The sequence below is a fragment of the Podarcis filfolensis genome (assembly GCF_964270895.1).
Source record: "Podarcis filfolensis genome assembly, chromosome: 15".
In the NCBI taxonomy this organism is placed as follows: Eukaryota; Metazoa; Chordata; class Lepidosauria; order Squamata; family Lacertidae; genus Podarcis; species Podarcis filfolensis.
In genome coordinates, this window is record NC_139618.1 from 34,800,012 (window position 1) to 34,819,319 (window position 19,308).

At 44.7% G+C, this 19,308-nt stretch overlaps 1 protein-coding gene and 1 long non-coding RNA gene across 2 annotated transcripts in view; both read left to right on the top strand.

Moving 5' to 3' along the window:
• The window catches only part of BRF2 (BRF2 general transcription factor IIIB subunit), a 296,389-nt gene that overhangs the window by 52,483 nt on the left and 224,598 nt on the right, over positions 1-19,308 (top strand). The gene's annotated exons all lie outside the window — the stretch shown is intronic.
• Positions 1,628-17,586, top strand: LOC310750807. Its single transcript, XR_014542294.1, has 3 exons — positions 1,628-3,691; positions 15,075-15,175; positions 17,303-17,586. It is a non-coding gene; the product is annotated as an uncharacterized lncRNA (long non-coding RNA).

Sequence of the window (19,308 nt, forward strand, 5' to 3'; positions counted from 1 at the left end):
TATTGCCAGTTCACTTGTAACACATTCACCGCAAGCAAGCCTTCCATCTGGAGAGTCCCTTAAAGCAGTGGCGAGGAAGCTTAGGCCCAGTAGTTGAATGAAGTGCTCACGGCCTCTCCTGTCAGGCCCTGAGGAATCCCCAGGCCGTACCCCTCACTGGCTCCCCTCTTGCCCTTAAGCGCTTTTGCCTCATTGGAATGTTTAGATTATTTAGCAAAATGTATATCCCTCTTGATTGATGTAAAACCACTAAGCAGTTTACGAGAAATATAGCTTAGTCAGTCGAGCAAGGGTCGTGGGTCCCGTGTTGGGCAAAAGATTCCTGCATTGCAGATGGTTTTTAGATTATTTTTAGATTATCTAGATTATTTTTGTGGTCCTTTCCAACTCTGATAAAGTTTCCCCTCACCTGCCTTAGTGGATCAAGGCTCAGCAACTGCACATGAAAAATCTGATGCATTTGTACATATGCAGTGCTTGCACCAGATTGGTGTGTATGCAGACCTGCTTTTCAGAATAATTTTATTAGTCTGTTTCACACGTGCACACACAAATCTGCATACTCCAATGCAACCCCATCAAACCCAGTGGAGCTTATTTCCTATGGAGAACTTCATAGGACTTGGAATTCTAATCTGAGGTAGCCAGGATGAAAACTGAAGCAGGGTTCCTCTTTATGCTGGATTAGTTAATCCAGGATATTTTGTTTCTGGCTCCGCCCATCAGCTCTGGCTGTGGCTCTGCCCACCACTGACATGCTTTCCTGGCTAATTACCCGCAAGTGATTGTGGTTCCTAGCAAGAAAAAATGCTGCTTGAGCCTGTCTTAGATAAGACATTTTTTGGATGTTGTATTCCTTTTCATGTTGTGTATCCGGGGGCGGGGGTTGCTGCTGCTGGAAGATTTACCCCACCATTTGTTGGGTTGCACAGTTTAGTGGGTAAGTAAGACACAAGTATCTTGAACAGATTCTTGCTGGGATTCTTTGTAAGATCGAACCATTTTTATTTAGCAAACAGCCAAGAATGTGGTTTTTGCAACTGAGTCCCCCACCACCACTCTCAGTGGCGTAGCGTGGGTTGTCAGCACCCAGGGCAAGGCAAGTAATTTGTGCCCCTTAACCCGTGGATTTGCGCCCCCTAACCCTAACCCCCAGATGTTGCGCCCAGTGCAGCCGGTCCCCCCTGCACCCCCCACGCTATGCCACTGACCACTCTTGTACATCAAGTAGACTATTTTATTGATCAATAGCTCTGTATAGAAGTTGACTTCCAGTGTATCAAATAATGTTTTTTGGTCATGACCTATGGGCAGACCAGGTCTGCATCTGATGTACCTATTTTGGCTTTGATTTTGTATTGATATTTTTATACAGTTGCTATGGCTTACAACCAAGCGACTAAACCAACTTACCTATTTAAGAACTAGACCGTTTTATTGGAATATAAAAGAGAGCGGCTCATAGTGTGGTGTTGATAATGCCAAGGCTGCAGGTTTGATTCCTGTATGAGGCAGTTACATATTCTTGCATTGCAGGGCGTTGGACTAAATGATCCTCAGGGTCCCTTTCAACTCTACAATTCTTTGATTTTGTGTTTTTTGGTGAGCATTTTTAAGGCAAGGGAGGGGAACCTTGGGCCCAGGAGCCACATGTGGCTCTCCAGGCCTTTCTGTCTGGCCCTTGAGACTCTCTCCAGGCCACACCCCCTCATTGACCCTGTTTAACACCCAGAATATTTTTTTGCGTGGCTGGAATGTGTCCTTGAACTCTGCTAATGCTCTTTGCCTGTCTGGATATAGGCTAGACTAGAGATGGGTGCGTGAATGTGCATAGAAATGACAGTATGGTACAAATGCAAAATTCACATTCATTGCTCTGCCCAGTTTCCCCTCTGGTCTTGGAAGGCTGCTGAAATATACTTGGAGTCGAGTGTGGATTTCATGCTCTTTATTCAGCTCATAGAAGTGAGGAATGAAAGTTTCCCCAAAATATCTGCTTTATATACATTATTTACACAAAGGGCTGCACGTGATTGGCTAATTCCGGGATTCTCCTGTAGGCCAATCAGGTTGTGGATTCACTTCCACCTGGAGCTGGATTGGGTGGCTCCTGCGGACCAATCATACTGCTGCATTGTTCTAGGACCAATCAGACTGCTGCATTCTGAATCCTATTGTTCTAAGACCAATCAGACTGCTGCATTTTGGATCCTATTCAACTCAGTGCATAACAGCTGCCCAGAAGGGAATGCAGCCCTCAGGCTGAAGAAAGCATCCCACCCTTGCTTTAAGCTACCTGGGATGCTGCTCTGCGGGAATTGGTCCATTGCGACATAAAGGCAGCTATGTTACCAGACAGTTGTGTAGCAACATGATAGGGGCGTGCCACTGACTCACACTTCCTGCCCTTCTGCTGTGGCTTCCATCTTATCACTCTCCCCTTCCTGGCTGTTGGGAGTTCCCTTTTCCTTCCAACACCTGTTACACTAGCTGTGTGATGTCCAGATTGCAGTTTTGTAAAGGAAGAAGAAAGGCTTGCCTCAAAATTCACAATCAAGAAAAGGGACCACAAATGGTATCTTCCTGTTCTTCTGATTAAGCTATAAGGTTTTCCCGATCAATAACACTTTCTGGTTTATACTTCCCCTAAGAGAGTTAGTTTGTGTATACTGTACACCGCACTTTAAAAAAAAATTAAGTGAATAAACCGCTTTGAGGGTTTCCCCCCTACAATCAAGTGGTATATAAAATGTATGAAGTAAATAATAAACAATACATTTAAAGCACATTGCTCCCCCCCCCAAAAAAAAATAATTCATGGGAACTGGAGTTTGCCACTCACAAAGCTACAGTTCCCATAATCCTGAATGAACTACAGTTCCCAAGATTCTTGAAAGCAAGCAGGCAAAGTCATGTGCTTTAAATGTTTGGCATGTGTACGCAGCCCTAATGTGGTATTTCAGTTAAGAGTGTTGGACTAAGTTCTCACTTGGCCATGAAGCTTATTGGGTTGCCCTGGACTAGTCGTTCTCAATGTAACTTGCACCCCAAGACTACTGCGAGGACGAAGATCGGCGAGAGGGGAAGAAAACAAGGTATACACCAAACTCCTTGGAGGAAGGGTAGGATAAAAATAGGATGGTAATATATGGACAGCTGCCACATATCTAAAGCCCATCTTCATATCCTACAGCAGTGAAATTTCAGTAATACAATATTGTAATGGAGGAATGATTATGCCCTTGTAAGTTTGGAAAAACAGAAATGTTACTCAGTTGTGGTGCTCTACTGCTGCAGCTTTCAAGATGCATTCTAAGATATGTCTCAGACCAAAAGTGACTGGGCAACTAGTTTTTTGTTATTGCTGAATAATACCAAGATGCACAAAATGTTGGCCCATAAGAAAAATTCCAAAAGGGCAATACCTTGAAGAGGCTGATCAAAATATCACAAAATAGCATGCAAGCTTTTGAATTTCCCATAACTTTTTATTCGGGAGCAGAGGAGGTAAGAGAGAAAGAGGAAAAGTAGCTAAGTTTGAAGCCTAAGGTTGATACAAAACATCTTAGGTTGAAGCGAGTAGATAATAAGTTAAAACTATATTTTTGATTTCAACTTCCATTATTGCACGATGGATCTGATGGGAGTTGTAGTTCAACAGCATCTGGAGGGCATCCAGTCAGAGAAAAAGGTAACAGACCATAGAAATGGCCTTTATAACTGATTGTTTTTATCAGTGTTAGAAACTTAAATATGAAAGCTAGGAGCTGAATAGCACCTTAAACCTAGGTTATGGATGCAATAACTGAATATCTAGGTGCGCTTTTTTATAACAAGAATACAAAACTGAAAATGAATGAACTGCAGCTAAAATATTATGTTCCTTTTTCGTATGGTCTGGTCCTTCCCCTGCCCACCCCCCTAATATTCTTAAGAGGGTCTCTTCTCCAGTCTTCAGACAGTAGCTGGAAATGGGGAGGCAGAAAAAGGTCCTCCTTTCCTTCCACTCTGCAGTTTTAATTTGAAATCTTAGGTGCAGTTACTGTGCCCAGAGCTCAGAAACTGCTTGCGCTAATGAAATCCCCTGTCGCAAAATGTGCCTAGAACAATGGGAGTTTCAAACATTGGTTTTGATACCTTGATATACCCCACTGGCATTAATCTGATTATCTTAAATCTTAAACATACTCATTTGAAACACATTCTTTGAACACATTCCTTTGAAATGTGGGGATTTCTTCCAAGTAAATGAACCAAGGATGGGGGTGTTAAATCTCTCAATGATTAGTGAAGTGCACCATTTGAAGGAATACGGTTATGGTGGGAATGAACCTAGAAAACATCACAATAACCAAGGGAGATCGGGAGCAATTCTCATAAGACAAACAGGCCAGAATAAATAGACACACAAATTGGACATGAGAAACAGGCTTTTGCATTTGCATTCTCCCAGGACCCTCTGCCACTGACTTTAAGGTGCTTGTTATTGAGCAAAAGAACTCCAAAGGGAGGTTGCAAACTTGACAATTTATGAGGAAGTTCCATTTTATCACCTCTGGCTTGAATCAGTTTTTTAAACAATCACACTACACCAGTTAATTCTCTTACCAATTGAAGGATGTTTGTGTTATCACCAGCCCTGCTTTGTGAATGGAACTGTTAAGTCTGTTAAGTAATTTCCCTCTAAACTCACATTTACAATTATCCCCCACCTGAAACTTAGGCTAACACTTAATGCATTTGAAGAAGTGGACTGCAGTCTACAAAAAGCTTATTCTTTAATAAATTTGTTAGTTGTTAAATGCCACAAGACTCTGTGGCTTTTGTTTCAACAGACTTAAATGGCTACCCCTCTGGACAAAGTTATTATAGTAAAGAATTAGAGGATTGCGTCTCAAACTACGTTAACACGTACCTTGGTGATTCCTGGTTCTGCTCTTGATCTTGCTGTCATGCATTCCTATAAAATTCATGCACACAGTTCCACTGTAGCGTTCTACTCTAGTTTAACCCCAATGCGTATTTCGTGCAGCAAAGAATCTTAGATCTGACCCACAGCCCCTTACTCCTGGGAAAGTGGGGTTTGAATTTCAGCCTGTCAGCTTTTAACACATTTCCATTTGCAAACAACAAATGGCACTAGTTTACAATTCTACAGGGCCGTGTAAATGTGCCTCTTGAATCTTTTCCTGCAATTTTAATCCAGAATTTAGGCACTGCTAAAATATAGTATTGTAAACATAGTCGGCTGGAAACATAGGTGTGGAGGCACTTCTATATACAGTTATATAGGAATAAGCCCATCAGAAGCAGTGGGCCTTACTTTTAAGTAAACATATTTAAGGCTGTATTTAAAGTCCCTTTAGTTTTTTATCATGCATCTTCATTACAGAAGCCAATAGATTATCTCTGCATTGCATCCAAGCGGCAGTGAATCTGGCTTAGTGCAAGACAACCCAGATTTTATAGCTATTTAATTTGTATCTTTTTACAACTTCTTGAAGCTGAGTTAGAATCTGTATTTGGGGGAAATGCAGTGGAAAGAGGTACCTCCGTTCCTTATGTTCTGGCTAATTTAGAGCTGGAAGGAAAGAAGCCTGCCGTCTTATATTCTAATTTATTTATTTATTTACTTTATTGCACATATTCCCCCCTTCCTCCAAGGAACTCGGGGCAATGTACAAACCAGTCCTGTTCCAACTCTGTTAAAATGTTTTGTGAATGACAACTAATTACCGCATCCATCGTTGGGCAATATTTTTATTAAGACCAACCAAGTGTCACAAAGCATAGCAAGCTTTTCATTAGGCAAGGTGTTCCTCAAAGCAGAGGGTGAGGGAGGGATGAGAAAAAATAATGGAGAATCCTCAGTGTAAAACCTAGTAGGTCTAGAGCCAGTGGTTAGATAGATCAGACACTGGCTGAGGGTGCTGTGTGTGGCAGTCAGCTCAGCGGGATCCCACCCTCGTCGCCAGTGAAATATACTCAGAGTCGCAAAGTGATTTCATGCTCTTTATTCAGCTCATAGTGGTGAGAAGGAATGAATGAAAGTCCCCTCAAGGTATCTGCTTTATATACATTATTTACACAATGGGCTGCACATGATTGGCTAATTCCGGAATTCTACTGTAAGCCAATCAGGTTGTGGATTCACTTCTATCTGGAGCATGATTGGGTGGTTCCTGCCAACCAATCATACTGCTGCATTGTTCTAGGACCAATCAGACTGCTGCATTCTGAATCCTATTGTTCTAGGACCAATCAGACTGCTGCCTTTTGGATCCTATTGTTCTAGGACCAATCAGACTGCTGCCTTTTGGATCCTATTGTTCTAGGACCAATCAGACTGCTGCAGCTTGGATCCTATTCAACTCAGTACATAACAGGCGTCTTACCCGTAGAGGCTAGTGGTGCGGGGCGCCAGGGTGCCAAGTTCTGGAGGGCACCAGGGAAGAGGTGGAGGTTGGACACGGCGCCTCCCGGCATCAGCTCGCCGCCCTCGCCCGCCTCCGCCATGCCACACCGAAGCAGTGCTGTGCCGAGTCTCCGTCTGCCATGGCCACCGCAGCACAAAGTGGCCAGCTGAGCTGGGAGGTGCCGCGTCCAGCCCCCACCTCTTCCCTGCTGGAGGAGCCACCCTCCAGCCCCTGCCCGCCTCCTCCAGCTCTGCCGGCAGCGCCGTCCTCCCTAAAAAAAGGCGGACAACTCTGGGAAATGGGGGGGGGGGGCGCCGAATATGCTTAAGACGGCCCTGGCTGAGGGTTCCGGGGGGATTGGTGTGGATCTGCCTTGAGACTGAGGAGAAGGTGGCAGACAACTAGTGCCTCCCCTTCGACCGACTGTAAGGAGGCAGGCAGGTGAGGGATGGTTAAGGACAGACAGAGCTTGGTGGGGCAGTGCCCCCATTCACCCTAATGCACCAGCCTCCACTGGGTCTCCCCATGATTCAGTTCCCTAGCAGAAGAAATAGAGCATAGTCACCTCTAGAAATGGTTCTGTGAGCATAAATGTATAAAGACAGGAGAGCACATTGCACAATAAGATGCTACACAGAAGGTCTTAGTAGTCCTTTTTTTAAAAAAAATGTTTTATTTGTACTTTTAAGTTTTCATTTTATATGGTATTTTAGTTGCATTTCTGGTGAGCTGCCCTGAGAATTTATGTTATAGGGCAGTGCTAGGAATTCAGTTAGTTCATTAATAACTAAGAAAGGCCATGGACTTCTTCTGTAGGGGCCATCCGTCCATCTCCCTGCCAACCTGATTATCAGCCTTGAAAAGCCATGGCAGGCTGTATTTTGATCCGAACTGATAGCAGCACAATGACTGTGCATTCAGTGGGTGGGTGGAGAGAGCAGTGATGTTTGGCTCTGCATTTCCCTAGAGATAATCATGCATAATATCAACAAGAATGAAATCAAGTTATTTTGTGGCTAGGAAGATGCTCCCAGGGAGTTCAGAGCTATGGCACATTAGTGCAAGCGGTAATAACGGCATTCTCTACCAACAGCGAATAGCTACTGCTATGGGATAGGAGCACTCACTGGGTTCGGTCAAGCTTCCAGAAGCCCCATATTTAATTAGCCTGACGTGGGAGATGTGTGAGAAACGCTAAAAGCCTTTCTCAGCAGTGTAGTGTCCTCTGGGCTAAGCAGCAAAAGTTAGTAGGCAGCTGTCCTTAGATAACACCGTGATGCAGTTGCAGCAGGAGCTGTGGGTGGGAAGACCCAGAGCAAGCACAGAAGAGGTTAGCAAGATGGCCACACAAAGAAATCAAGGCTCTGGCAAACTGGATCTGCCTTTAAGAAAGACTGAGAAAAGGAATCCAGAACTTCCTCTTCACACATTTGGCTGCTTACAGGCTGCCTGGAGCATGTGTACCACTCCCCAGAGTGCCTTTTTGTTACCAGGCAGTTACATGTAAGTAGAAAGGGTCATAGCACAGAGACTCACCACATGCTAGGCAGGTTCATTTTTCAGCATGTCCAGCTAAAGTGGCAGGTCTTGTCTTTTTGGCATCTACTGAAGGCCTTCCTAAATGGCCTCGGCCCAGTATACCTGAAGGAGCGTCTCCACCCCCATCGTTCTGCCCGGATGCTGAGGTCCAGTGCCGAGGGCCTTCTGGCGGTTCCCTCACAGCAAGAAGCAAAGCTACAGGGAACCGGGCAGAGGGCCTTCTCGGTGGTGGCACCCGCCCTGTGGAACGCCCTCCCATCAGATGTCAAAGAAGTAAACAACTACCTGACATTTAGAAGACATCTGAAGGCAGCCCTATTTAGGGAAGTTTTTAATGTGTGACATTTTAATGTATTTTTAATCTTTGTTGGAAGCTGCCCAGAGTGGTTGGGGAAACCCAGCTAGATGGGCGAGGTACAAATAATAAATTATATTATTATTATTATTATTATTATTATTATTATTATTATTATTATTATATTATTATTATTATTATTATTATTATTATTATTCCTCTTTCAACCAGCTTTTTAATGGTGCTCTTTACTGTTTTTATGATCTCATTTGAAAATATTAAGCAGCTTCTAAATGCTTTAAATAAACACACAAAGAAATAACTGTGGACACTGCACTTCGACCATTCCTTCTGCGAATAAAGAGCCTTTAAACCAATGATAGTCAGTGATGTCTTCTCCAAAGAAAATGGAGCCTGCAAAAATAGTCCAGAACACAATCTGCCTTTGAAAAATTCAGGAAAGAGAAAGTTGTTTGGCATTTCATTTGTCACGGTGGCCAGTCTGATGCTTCCGGGAAGCCCACAAGCAGGGCATAAGGCTGACTGCCCTTCCCTGCAGTTCCCTTGCCCCCGCAAGCAGCTGATATTCAAGTCTCATAGGAGCACAGAAAGCGGCCTTACACCAAGTCAGTCCATTGGTCTGTTTAGCTAGTATTGCCTACACTGACTGGCAGCAGCTCTCCAGGATTTCAGAGAGGAGTTCTCTGAAATCTCTCTGCAGAAAACACAACAGCCAAAGTGATTTTTTTTAATTATTAAAGCATAGGAACACTACAGACTCTGCAGCAGGAAAGGAGCTAATCCAGTCCCAGGATTTTCGGAAACCAAAGGGTTGGCAAGGAGGAGCCCACACTAGGAGAAAGGACTGAGCTTTGCAAGGCCCAGAACAGTGACAAGGAGTTCAAGACTGCTTAGGAGCTGAGAAGCTGTTCCAAAAAGTTTCCACTACCACCTGCCAAGTTCTAAATCTGAGGCAGAGTGCAGCCCTTACCTGAGTGCCGGAATAGAGGTGAGAACCTCAATTCCTGTAGGAATGTCTAGGTTGTAAGCAGGTACAATGTCTAGGTGGCTGTGTCTCTGCCCTTCTCCAGAGGCGGCTGCTTGTCTTGGGAGAGAGTGCATACCTTTTAAAGCTTCCCTAGTGAAAATAAGGACATCCTATTCTACATCAGGAGACTTCTTCATTTGATCTTGCCACACACATATGCATTATATACACGCATAAATTGGCCACCTTGAGCCAATTACAAATGTCTGCCAATTCTACCTCACAGGATTGTCGTAAAGAAAAAATGTGTGAGGGAAGGGATTGTGTATGGCTTCCACAGATAAATGGAAGGAAATAAAATTTTAGTGATAAGCTGCCATAAGTCCCTGTCAGGGAAAAAAGTGGGACGTAATATAATAACAACAACAACAACAACAATAATAATTTATTATTTATACCCTGCCCATCTGGCTGGGTCCCCCTAGCCACTCTGGCCGGCTTCCAACATAACACTAAAATACTATAACCTATTAAACATTAAAAGCTTCCCTAAACAGGGCTGCCTTCAGATGTCTTCTAAAAGTTTGGCAGTTATTTTTCTCTTTGACATCTGGTGGGAGGGCGTTCCACAGGGCGGGCGCCACCACCGAGAAGGCCCTCTGCCTGGTTCCCTGTAACTTGGCTTCTTGCAGAGAGGGAACCGTCAGAAGGCCCTCGGCACTGGACCTCAGTGTCCAGGCAGAACGATGGAGGTGGAGACGCTTCTTCAGGTATACTTGGTTCCTTGGTACCTTGGTTCTCAGACTTAATCTGTTCCAAAAGTCTGTTCCAAAACCAAAGCATTCCAAAACAAAGGTGTGCTTTGCCATAGAAAGTAATGAAAAATGGATTAATCCTTTCCAGATGATAAAAAACAACTCCTAAAATAGAAATTTAACATGAATTTTACTATCTAATGAGACCATTGATCCATAAAATGAAAGCAATAATCAATGTACTGTACTGTACTGTAAAATCAATAAAACAGTATTGATGATTTTAAAAAAGTGAAAATGTGATTTTTTTCTTACCTGCACTGATGATAGTCATTGTTTGGATGGGGGGGGGTCAGGGTCCTCTTCCAGATTAATGATCAGTGACTCCTCTCCTGCCATTCCTTCCCTTGCTTTTTTTACACAACTGCCACCTACACCGCTGCCACCTGGTCCACACTCACTGGATCTTTTCCTTACCAATTACCAATTCCCCCCCCCAACTGAGGCTTTCTGCCCCACCGAAGGGGAAGGATCAGTAACGGTATTGGAGCCAGATGTGTTTGGAGGCAGAAAAAGGCTCCCATCTCTTCCAGCCTTCTCCTCCCATGCCTCCTTGTCTGTCTCCAGGGTCTTTGATCCCAAGTCTGAGTCAAAAGGTGCTGAGGGAGTCAAGACAGGTCCTTTCCCCATCCCTACCTAGCAATGAGGCTTTCTGCATGCATGTTGTTGAGCTATGACCCTTCAGTTAAGTTGTTTTAGACTTCCTGGGTATTTACTGGGAAGGATTCCGTTGTTCGGATATAACTGGGGCACCATTTCACTGCACCCAGATGTGGTCACTACACAATACAAGCACCACCGAGGTGAACACAGCCCTTTGGTGCTTCCATTGATGCTTTTTGTGCTGATGTCGAGAGCCGCAGCTGTGAGCTCTACCCGTGGTGGATTTTTCCGCAGGAGTCGAGTATAATCCTCAGGGATTAGACCTGGCTGAAGTGAGAAGGGCATATGGCCCCCACCTGTTCCCTCAAGTCTCTCTCCCCCCCCCTTCCCCAGGCAGAAGCACCAGCCCTGTACCTGTCACTTTAAGCTGAGTTGTAGCCATCTGTTCCCTGGAGGAGCGCTTGTCACCGCAGCCAGGCATGCAAAGCAGCCCCGGTATGTGATGTGCGAGCTTCTGATTTAATCCACCCAGCAGCTGCCAAGATTTTATGATGTTCCTGACTGGTAGACAACTGAATCGCCAGGCCGAGACTCTTGTCAGCAGGATCCCTGGTGGATACCTTTCAGACGGAGCCCTGCAAGGAACTCTGTGGCATTTTGCCCTCCCCAAACTTATCCAGGATTCCTTGAGGACTTTTGGCTTGCTGTGTCTTGCTCCAGGGAAACAGGCAATCGAAAAAGGGGTGTTCCTGGAAGGAAGAGGTAGCAGATACGAGCTACTAGAGGTGGAACCGTTTCCTCAATTATCAGAATGTGCATTATGATAATGTGAGGTTAGAAAGGTATTTATGTATTATATATGAATATTACCTTTTTATATATGTTTTAGGGTATTAAGGGATGCTATGAATCTTTTGAGGTATTTTTTCCTCTCCTTTTTCAAATGGGCCTCTTGTAGATCTATTTTCTTTATTCCGTTATTTAGGTTTGGCTGCCTATATCCCCATTGTCTCTATATGTCAATATAATTTTGGAACAATCAGACTTCCTTTTGTTCTTTGTATTTTATAACTGGGGAGGGGTCCCCCAGGACCTCCATACACATTGCATAGCCTTGCATCCTGGGAAGGTCATTTTGGTGCTGCTAATGCAGCAGTTTGACTTCACCCCCAGAGGCGCACTCCATTGTCTCTCAAGACAGATGGATGCCAACAACATAAATAACATATATTGTGGCACGCCACCCCAACCTCTGAGCATTCCTGGGGTGAGAATCCTGAGGTCCCAGGCCCTTAGCAAGGTTCATGTTTCTTTTTGGAATGAGGCACAGAGGAGACTGTGGTGTCTTTATGATAGATGGTTTATTTACACATATCTGCAACCTTAGCCTACAATGGAGGAGTGCACAGCATTAACAGACCCAAAAGGTCTTTTTTCTCCCACAGCTGCAGCCTTGAATTCAAACAGAAGTCAAACATTGCTTTGACTCTCTCTCCAGCTTGCTGTTTTTCTTCACTTCTCTGCAAAACTCTATTCTTGCCTTTGTCTTTTTCTAGCTACCAGCCCCTCGTGATGATATCAGGGTGGTTATTCAGAATCCAACTTTCATTTCTGTTTGTGCCTGCATATACTGTCAATATACTGCTTAATTCCAATTGGTGCATGCTCTGTAGCTTCTTGCTGAAATCCTGGAACGTTGGGGTGGCAGGGTTAGGCTGTATGCCTGAGCCCACTTCTAATTCCTGGATCCAGCATGGATTCAATTCCTGGAATAGCTAGGCTAGATTCCTCGTGAAGTAATGACCTTTCTAAGTATGGGCCATTAAGGTAACAAAGGAAGTGGCTCTGTGCCAGATAGTGTCAACTCACTGGTGGTTAGAAGTCAGAGTTTAGCGCTGGGAGCTATGTGTGCGAGTTGGAAGCTAGAAGCAGGGCTGCAGGGCTTGGCAGCTGGGAGACAAAGCCACGCCTGATTTCTGCTGGAATCCAAGGCTGGCTATGGGAAAATAAAGGCCCTCTTGGGGTGTTATTGCTGTTCACCGCTTCATTGTAGGCTCAGGTTCTACACATCGTATTTTCCCGTCTATAAGACTCCCCCATGCATAAGGCGCCCCCTATTTTGGGGGGCTCCGATTTAAGATAATAGGGGAAGATCTATCCGTGTATAAGATGCCCCCAAATTTTGGACATTATTGTTTAGGGGAAAAACCTTGTCTTATACACGGAAAAATACAGTATGTGTATATAAACTATATATCATACAAACACCACAGTGTCATCTGCTGTCTCTCATTCCAGGGAAACACTAACTCTGGGTAAGTGCCCAGAACCCCATGAATCTTGCACCGCTGAGTGATTGAGGTGGCATGCAACAGTATGTTCTGCGTTTTTTAATGCTTTTTGTTGCACAAAAGCGTAAAAGGAGCCCTCCAGACGGCAATAATACAGTAACACTAGGGAAGCAAAACGATGTGTGGATGGTCCAGTATAAATTCTCCACGGATGCACCATTATTGCATGCTGCAAAATACACTTGCAAAAAATCTGATCAGCCTGGAGGTACTCATCCTTCGGATGCTTCTAATCTTAACCAGCTACCCAAGGCCTCAGTGAACCAAACCAAACCAAACCTATGTTTTCTCCCCTCTGCCAATTGAATGTCATTGAACTGAATTGTGAGTGGAGAGAGGAATTTTCTATCATTCTCCAGGCTAGGCAGCTGATAGGATTCTCCATTGTCTGTAGGAAGCTGCTGGATGCTGAGACTATGAGAAAACAATCTCTTAGTTAGGCAGTGACTCATGCTCTGAGGTGTGTGTGTGTTTATAGTGAATGACCTAGATCTGTTCTTTTTCCAGGCAGGCAGGGAGAGAGGAATGAACCAGAACACAGCAATGAAAGGTAGAAATGGGCTAGCAGATGCTGTAGAGGCCCAGGCAGTGCTTAGTTGTCAAGGGGGGAGATGGTGTGGTTGTGTGCTTCATAAGGTCCACAATATGCAGCACTGCAGTGAAACTATTGCGTCATGCACACAGGGTGCTTTTGCATGTGTGGTGATGAGGCAAGGCAATTTAGGGGCTTCCTTCCTTTGATGCTAATGTATATTACTGTACAGTGGTACCTCGGGTTAAGTACTTGATTCGTTCCGGAGGTCCGTTCTTAACCTGAAACTGTTCTTAACCTGAAGCACCACTTTAGCTAACGGGGCCTCCTGCTGCCGCCGCACCGCCAGAGCACGATTTCTGTTCTCATCCTGAAGCAAAGTTCTTAACCTGAGGTACTATTTCTGGGTTAGCAGAGTCTGTAACCTGAAGCGAATGTAACCTGAAGCGTATGTAACCTGAGGTACCACTGTACTTCACTTACTTCAGAATGGGGCATCCCAGTCCTGCTGCCCTTGAGGGTTCTTCTACTCATTGTGTTGAATGGACTCTGTTGGCACCTGTGTGTGCATGTCATGAAGAATTTGTGGGTTGTTTTTAGTACAGTGGTACCTCAGGTTAAGTACTTAATTTGTTCTGGAGGTCTGTTCTTAACCTGAAACTGTTCTTAACCTGAAGCACCACTTTAGCTAATGGGGCCTCCCTCTGCCGCCGCACGATTTCTGTTCTCATCCTGAAGCAAAGTTCTTAACCCGCGGTAATATTTCTGGGTTAGCGGAGTCTGTAACCTGAAGCATATGTAACCTGAAGCGTATGTAACCTGAGGTACCACTGTAACTGCAAAGACCAGGATCCATAGCACCATGAAAGTAGAGTGTGAAAACACACTTCCAGGAAATAACTGCCAAGCCCCTGCCTCCACCCCATACTGTAATTTATTCTGGATTATTGGTCTGAGGCAAGGGGGCCAACTTGAATAAACTATTGGGGCTCAGGTAAGCCCTGCACCACATAATCAATCACAAGATGCAGTGCACACACACACCATTTGAATGACAATGACCATCAACTTTGGGGGGGGCCCCAACCCCCTCAAATATTTTATTGGGGTGGATGAATGGACCTTGGCCCCTAGGAGTTGGCTCCTAGGGTCTGAGGAAAATTGTGTGTTCCTGGATAACAAATGCATCACCGGTTCTATGGGCAAAGAACTACCTGATGTTTTGATAATGTTCATAACTGGATGAGAAACCCATGTTGAAGGTCATTGCAGGCTGCAGAGAAGGTCCACCATTTACAAAAATGCAAGGCTAAAGAAGAAGGGGACCTTACTCTAAAACAATACCCACTGGATTTACAAGATAATGGACCTGGCATGATAGCAACTGGCGTAAATTTGGCAAGCCCTGGAACAGAAGGCAGATGAGATTCTCAGTGGTTACCTGATCTGCACATGGGACCCCTGGGAGCTGAGCTGAGTCATCAACCAATTGGCCTCTTGCATCTTTCTTTTTTTCCTCTGCATGGACTGTGAAGACAAGAACGTGTGGAAGGGCAAAGGTCTCTGGGGAGCTGATGATAGCAAGTGAGGAGCTGCTAATGGGGTTAAAGGAGGCAGAACATCCAGAACCTTCAAGGTACCTTAATGCTGCCCGCAATATTTCTGAAGCATCACTACTGATGGAACAAATAGAAGTTCAGCTGGCCATTTTTATGTCCTTATCTATTTGTTTAGTGCGGGACGCGGGTGGCGCTGTGGGTTAAACCACAGAGCCTAGGACTTGCCAATCAGAAGGTCAGCGGTTCGAATCCCCGCAATGGGGTGAGCTCCGCTTGCTCGGTCCCTGCTCCTGCCCACCTAGCAGTTCGAAAGCACGTCAAAGTGCAAGTAGATAAATAGGTACCACTCCGGCGGGAAGGTAAATGGCATTTCCGTGCACTGCTCTGGTTCGCCAGAAGCGGCTTAGTCATGCTGGCCACATGACCGGAAGCTGTACGCTGACTCCCTCGGCCAATAAAGTGAGATGAGCGCCGCAACCCCAGAGTTGGCCACAACTGGACCTAATGGTCGGGGTCCCTTTACTTATTTGTTTAGTAATTTTTATCACACTCAGCATTAATTCCTCCTATATCTCTAGAGACAGGGGTCAGCAAGACTGGCAACTCAGTTCCACAACTACTGTTCTTAACTATTCTGCCTTTAGTTTTTTTTTGTCATGTTTGTATGCATTCTTTCCCCTAGCACTCCAGAACTTTTCATGAGACATCAGTAGACTGGATAGCTAAATCTTTTAGGCCCTAGGATACAGAGCTACCTGGCCCAGGTGATGCTGAGCACCATGTGATCCACTGTGCAGTCTCCATGCTTGTTCATATGTTGTTGTGCAGACTCCAGGAGTGCCCCGCCCCATCAAATGCAAGGCACCATTTGATCAGCAATGCCCATCAACTTTGGGGTGGCAGAAGGGACCTGGGCTTCTAGGAGTTGGCGCCTATGCTGAGAAAGTTGATCTTTTGTGAATTTTGATACAAACCAACCTGATCCACACCTCTTGAATGAATCTGCAGTTTAGAACCATTCGTCTTTTGGATTTTGTATGTCTCAGAATTTTATGAGGCAGTTTAAGCTAAAAAAAAGAAAAGTATCAATTGCTTTTAGCAATGAGTACTTTGGGGTAAATTATATTTAGAAATGAGTTATCCTATGAGAAAATATGTTCAAAGGTATGTATTTAAATGCAGCTTTTCATGGTTTGTTTTTTTTTAAATATTATTGCAGAGTAATGTAAAAATGAGAAGTTAACTGAAGAAATGTGAACGTGGTATGGCCTGGGAAAATTGATCTGTCTATCCCCACTAGACTCCAATTCTACCCCTTACCTGTAAAAAGCTCCATTTTAAACAATTGATATTCAGCTGTTTTAGTCTTTAGTGACTTCACCATCTTATTCAAAACACTCTCCTGGTACTAGTCTCCTCTGCAGATTCTGAGCCTTTTTGATAGGCAAGATTAATGCTGCCCTTTGCTCAGCTAGCCTCAGTAGGTGGGGGAAATGGCCTTTGCTTCAGATGCCTTTCAAGTTGCCATCTGACATTCCAGCAGATTGTCGAACTTCTTCCCCCTGTGATGTTCTCCTCCATCTCCTAGTTTCTCTTCATTTACTCTGGAAATCAACTGATACAGATTTCTGAATTCCGATTTCAACCCAACTCCCTTTTCGTTAGGAGGAGACCTGGGTACATTTTCTTATACTCTTTTCCCTTTGGGTCACAATCACTGGGAGATAGGAAGCAGTCATATACCAGGTGAGGTTACTGGTCCATCAAGCCCAGTATTGTCTGACTGGCAGTCACTCTCCAGCATCTCAGGCAGAGAAGAGTCTTTCTCATCACCTGGTACCCAACCTGCTTAACCAGAGATTCCAAGAACCTTCTGCATAAAAATCAGCTGCTCTATCCCTGAGCGTTCATCGGGACCTGTTTTGACCATTGCCACAAACACTAGGGAACATCTTGAAGTTGTTGCAATCTCATGGTATGCCCTTGTACCAAATCAGGCTGTCTTGTCGATAGCTGTTCCCGAGACAGTGAAATTTACCGGGTAGTGGAAATTCATAAGTCACAAGAAAGGTTGCAGCGTTGGGGGGGGGGGGGAATTGTTTATAGAAAAGAGAGGTAAGAGGCGACATGATGACGTTTATAAAGTTATTCATGGCATGGAGAAAGTTGACAGAGCGTTTTTCTCTCTCTCTCTCCTCTCATAGCACTAGAACTCATGGGCATACAACAAAGCTGAATGTTGGAAGATTCAAGACAGATAAAATTAAGTATGTCTTCATGTAGTGCTTAGCTGTGCTATGGAACTTGCCCAGGAGACAGTGATGACCGCCAACTTGAAGGCCTTTAAAAGATGATTAGCAAATCCACGGCAGAGGCGGCTATCAATGGTTAACAGCAACAATGGCTTTCCTCCGCCACTTAAGTTGGGGGGCTGCAGTGCTTCTGAATACAGTGGTACCTCGGGTTAAGTACTTAATTCGTTCCGGAGGTCTGTACTTAACCTGAAACTGTTCTTAACTTGAGGTACCACTTTAGCTAATGGGGCCTCCTGCTGCTGCCGCGCCGCTGGAGCACGATTTTTGTTCTCATCCTGAAGCAAAGTTCTTAACCTGAAGCACTATTTCTGGGTTAGTGGAGTCTGTAACCTGAAGCGTATGTAACCTGAGGCACCACTGTTGCTGGAAACCACAGGAGGGGAAAGAGTGCGCTGTTGTGCTCAAATTCTGCTTGCTGGTTTCCCACAGGCACCTGGTTGGCCACTGTGAACAGGATGCTGGGTGAGATGAGCCACTGGCCTGATCCTGCAGGCTCTTGCGTTCTCATGTTCCCTGGTTTGCAAGGCAGAATGGCTCTCTCTTACATCCATACAGACCACATAGGAAGGTGTCTTACACCATCTCAAGATGTTTGCTCACCAAGCCGTGTGCTACTTGCTATTAAGTGGACATGGCTCTCTAGCAACAGGTGATGGGGGCCTCTTTTAATTGGGTGGAATTGTACTTTCAAAACATGTTGCCCTGCCAGGATAGTAAGAAACAGCCCTGACCGCTAAGCATCACCTTCACAATTATTCTTCTTATCCTATGTTTTAAAAACAGTTCTAAGAGAACGTTCTTTCTCCTGGGCAGATCAAAGGAGCCTAACTAATCAGTAGCAGCTTTATTGCTTGGAATGGCCAAGGTTCTAAACTGTTCCCATGGGTAAAAGAGTGTTAGGCAGGGCCTGCTGGATGTTGCTGAACTCGTGTTTGCTGCAGTTGATGAGAGGACCACAGGCTCCCCAGGCCTGGTGCAAGAGGTACCTCAGGTCTCACTTAAGTTCCTTATATCAGTTTTGGAAAGGGATATTTCTTCTTTCTGGTTGCACCCTTGTGATATCTACACCAGCGTTCTCTGAAGACCCTCCAGATCTTGCTGGACTCCAACTCCCATCAGCCCCAGCCAGAATGACCAACGGCCAAGGATGCTGGGAGCTGGAGTCCAACATCTGGCGGACTTCCACTTGGAGAAGGCTGCTTTTTCCTCATTTATCCCTTACTGTTATTTTGGTCTACTTTGTTACTTGTAAAGTAGCACTCTATGCACTGGCAGCTATCAGGAGGAAGGAACTAGACAAAATAGTGGTCAACTGCAAGGGGGATTCAGATATTTAATTTGGCACATCTTACCTGAGAATCTTCTGCTATTCTGTTCTATTTAAAGCGACAAATAATTTTAGTAGCTGTGACCGTGGTTTTATTGTATGTCTGTGCCCGGTGATTTTTATGGTTATTGCTTTTTTGTTTTCGTTCTCCTTCTGAATGATGCCATGGCCTATGGCTAGTGCAATAAAAAGTTTAATTGGAATTGGAATTATTTTGGTTTCTGACCTAGCTCCAAAATGTCTTCCCCCAATCTCCTCTGCCGAGTTATATGTGTGCAATGTCATATTTAGGGGCTTCCACAATCCGCTCTGCCGGTCAACTTTTAAACTGATAGGTTGTCTCCATCCATGCAGATTATCACAGCTATGTTCTAATTACAATCACTGCTCCCAATCACTGTGTCGTCTAGGACGTCTCTGCTGATTGCAAGCTAGATAGCTTGGACAGTTAAGCTGGAAAGGGGAAAAGGGCACCCCGGGAACCTCCCCAAGTTCTGAGTGAGGACCTACTGATGTTCACCCTTGATGTTGCAATAGGTACATTTTAAAACCAACAGCACACAAACTA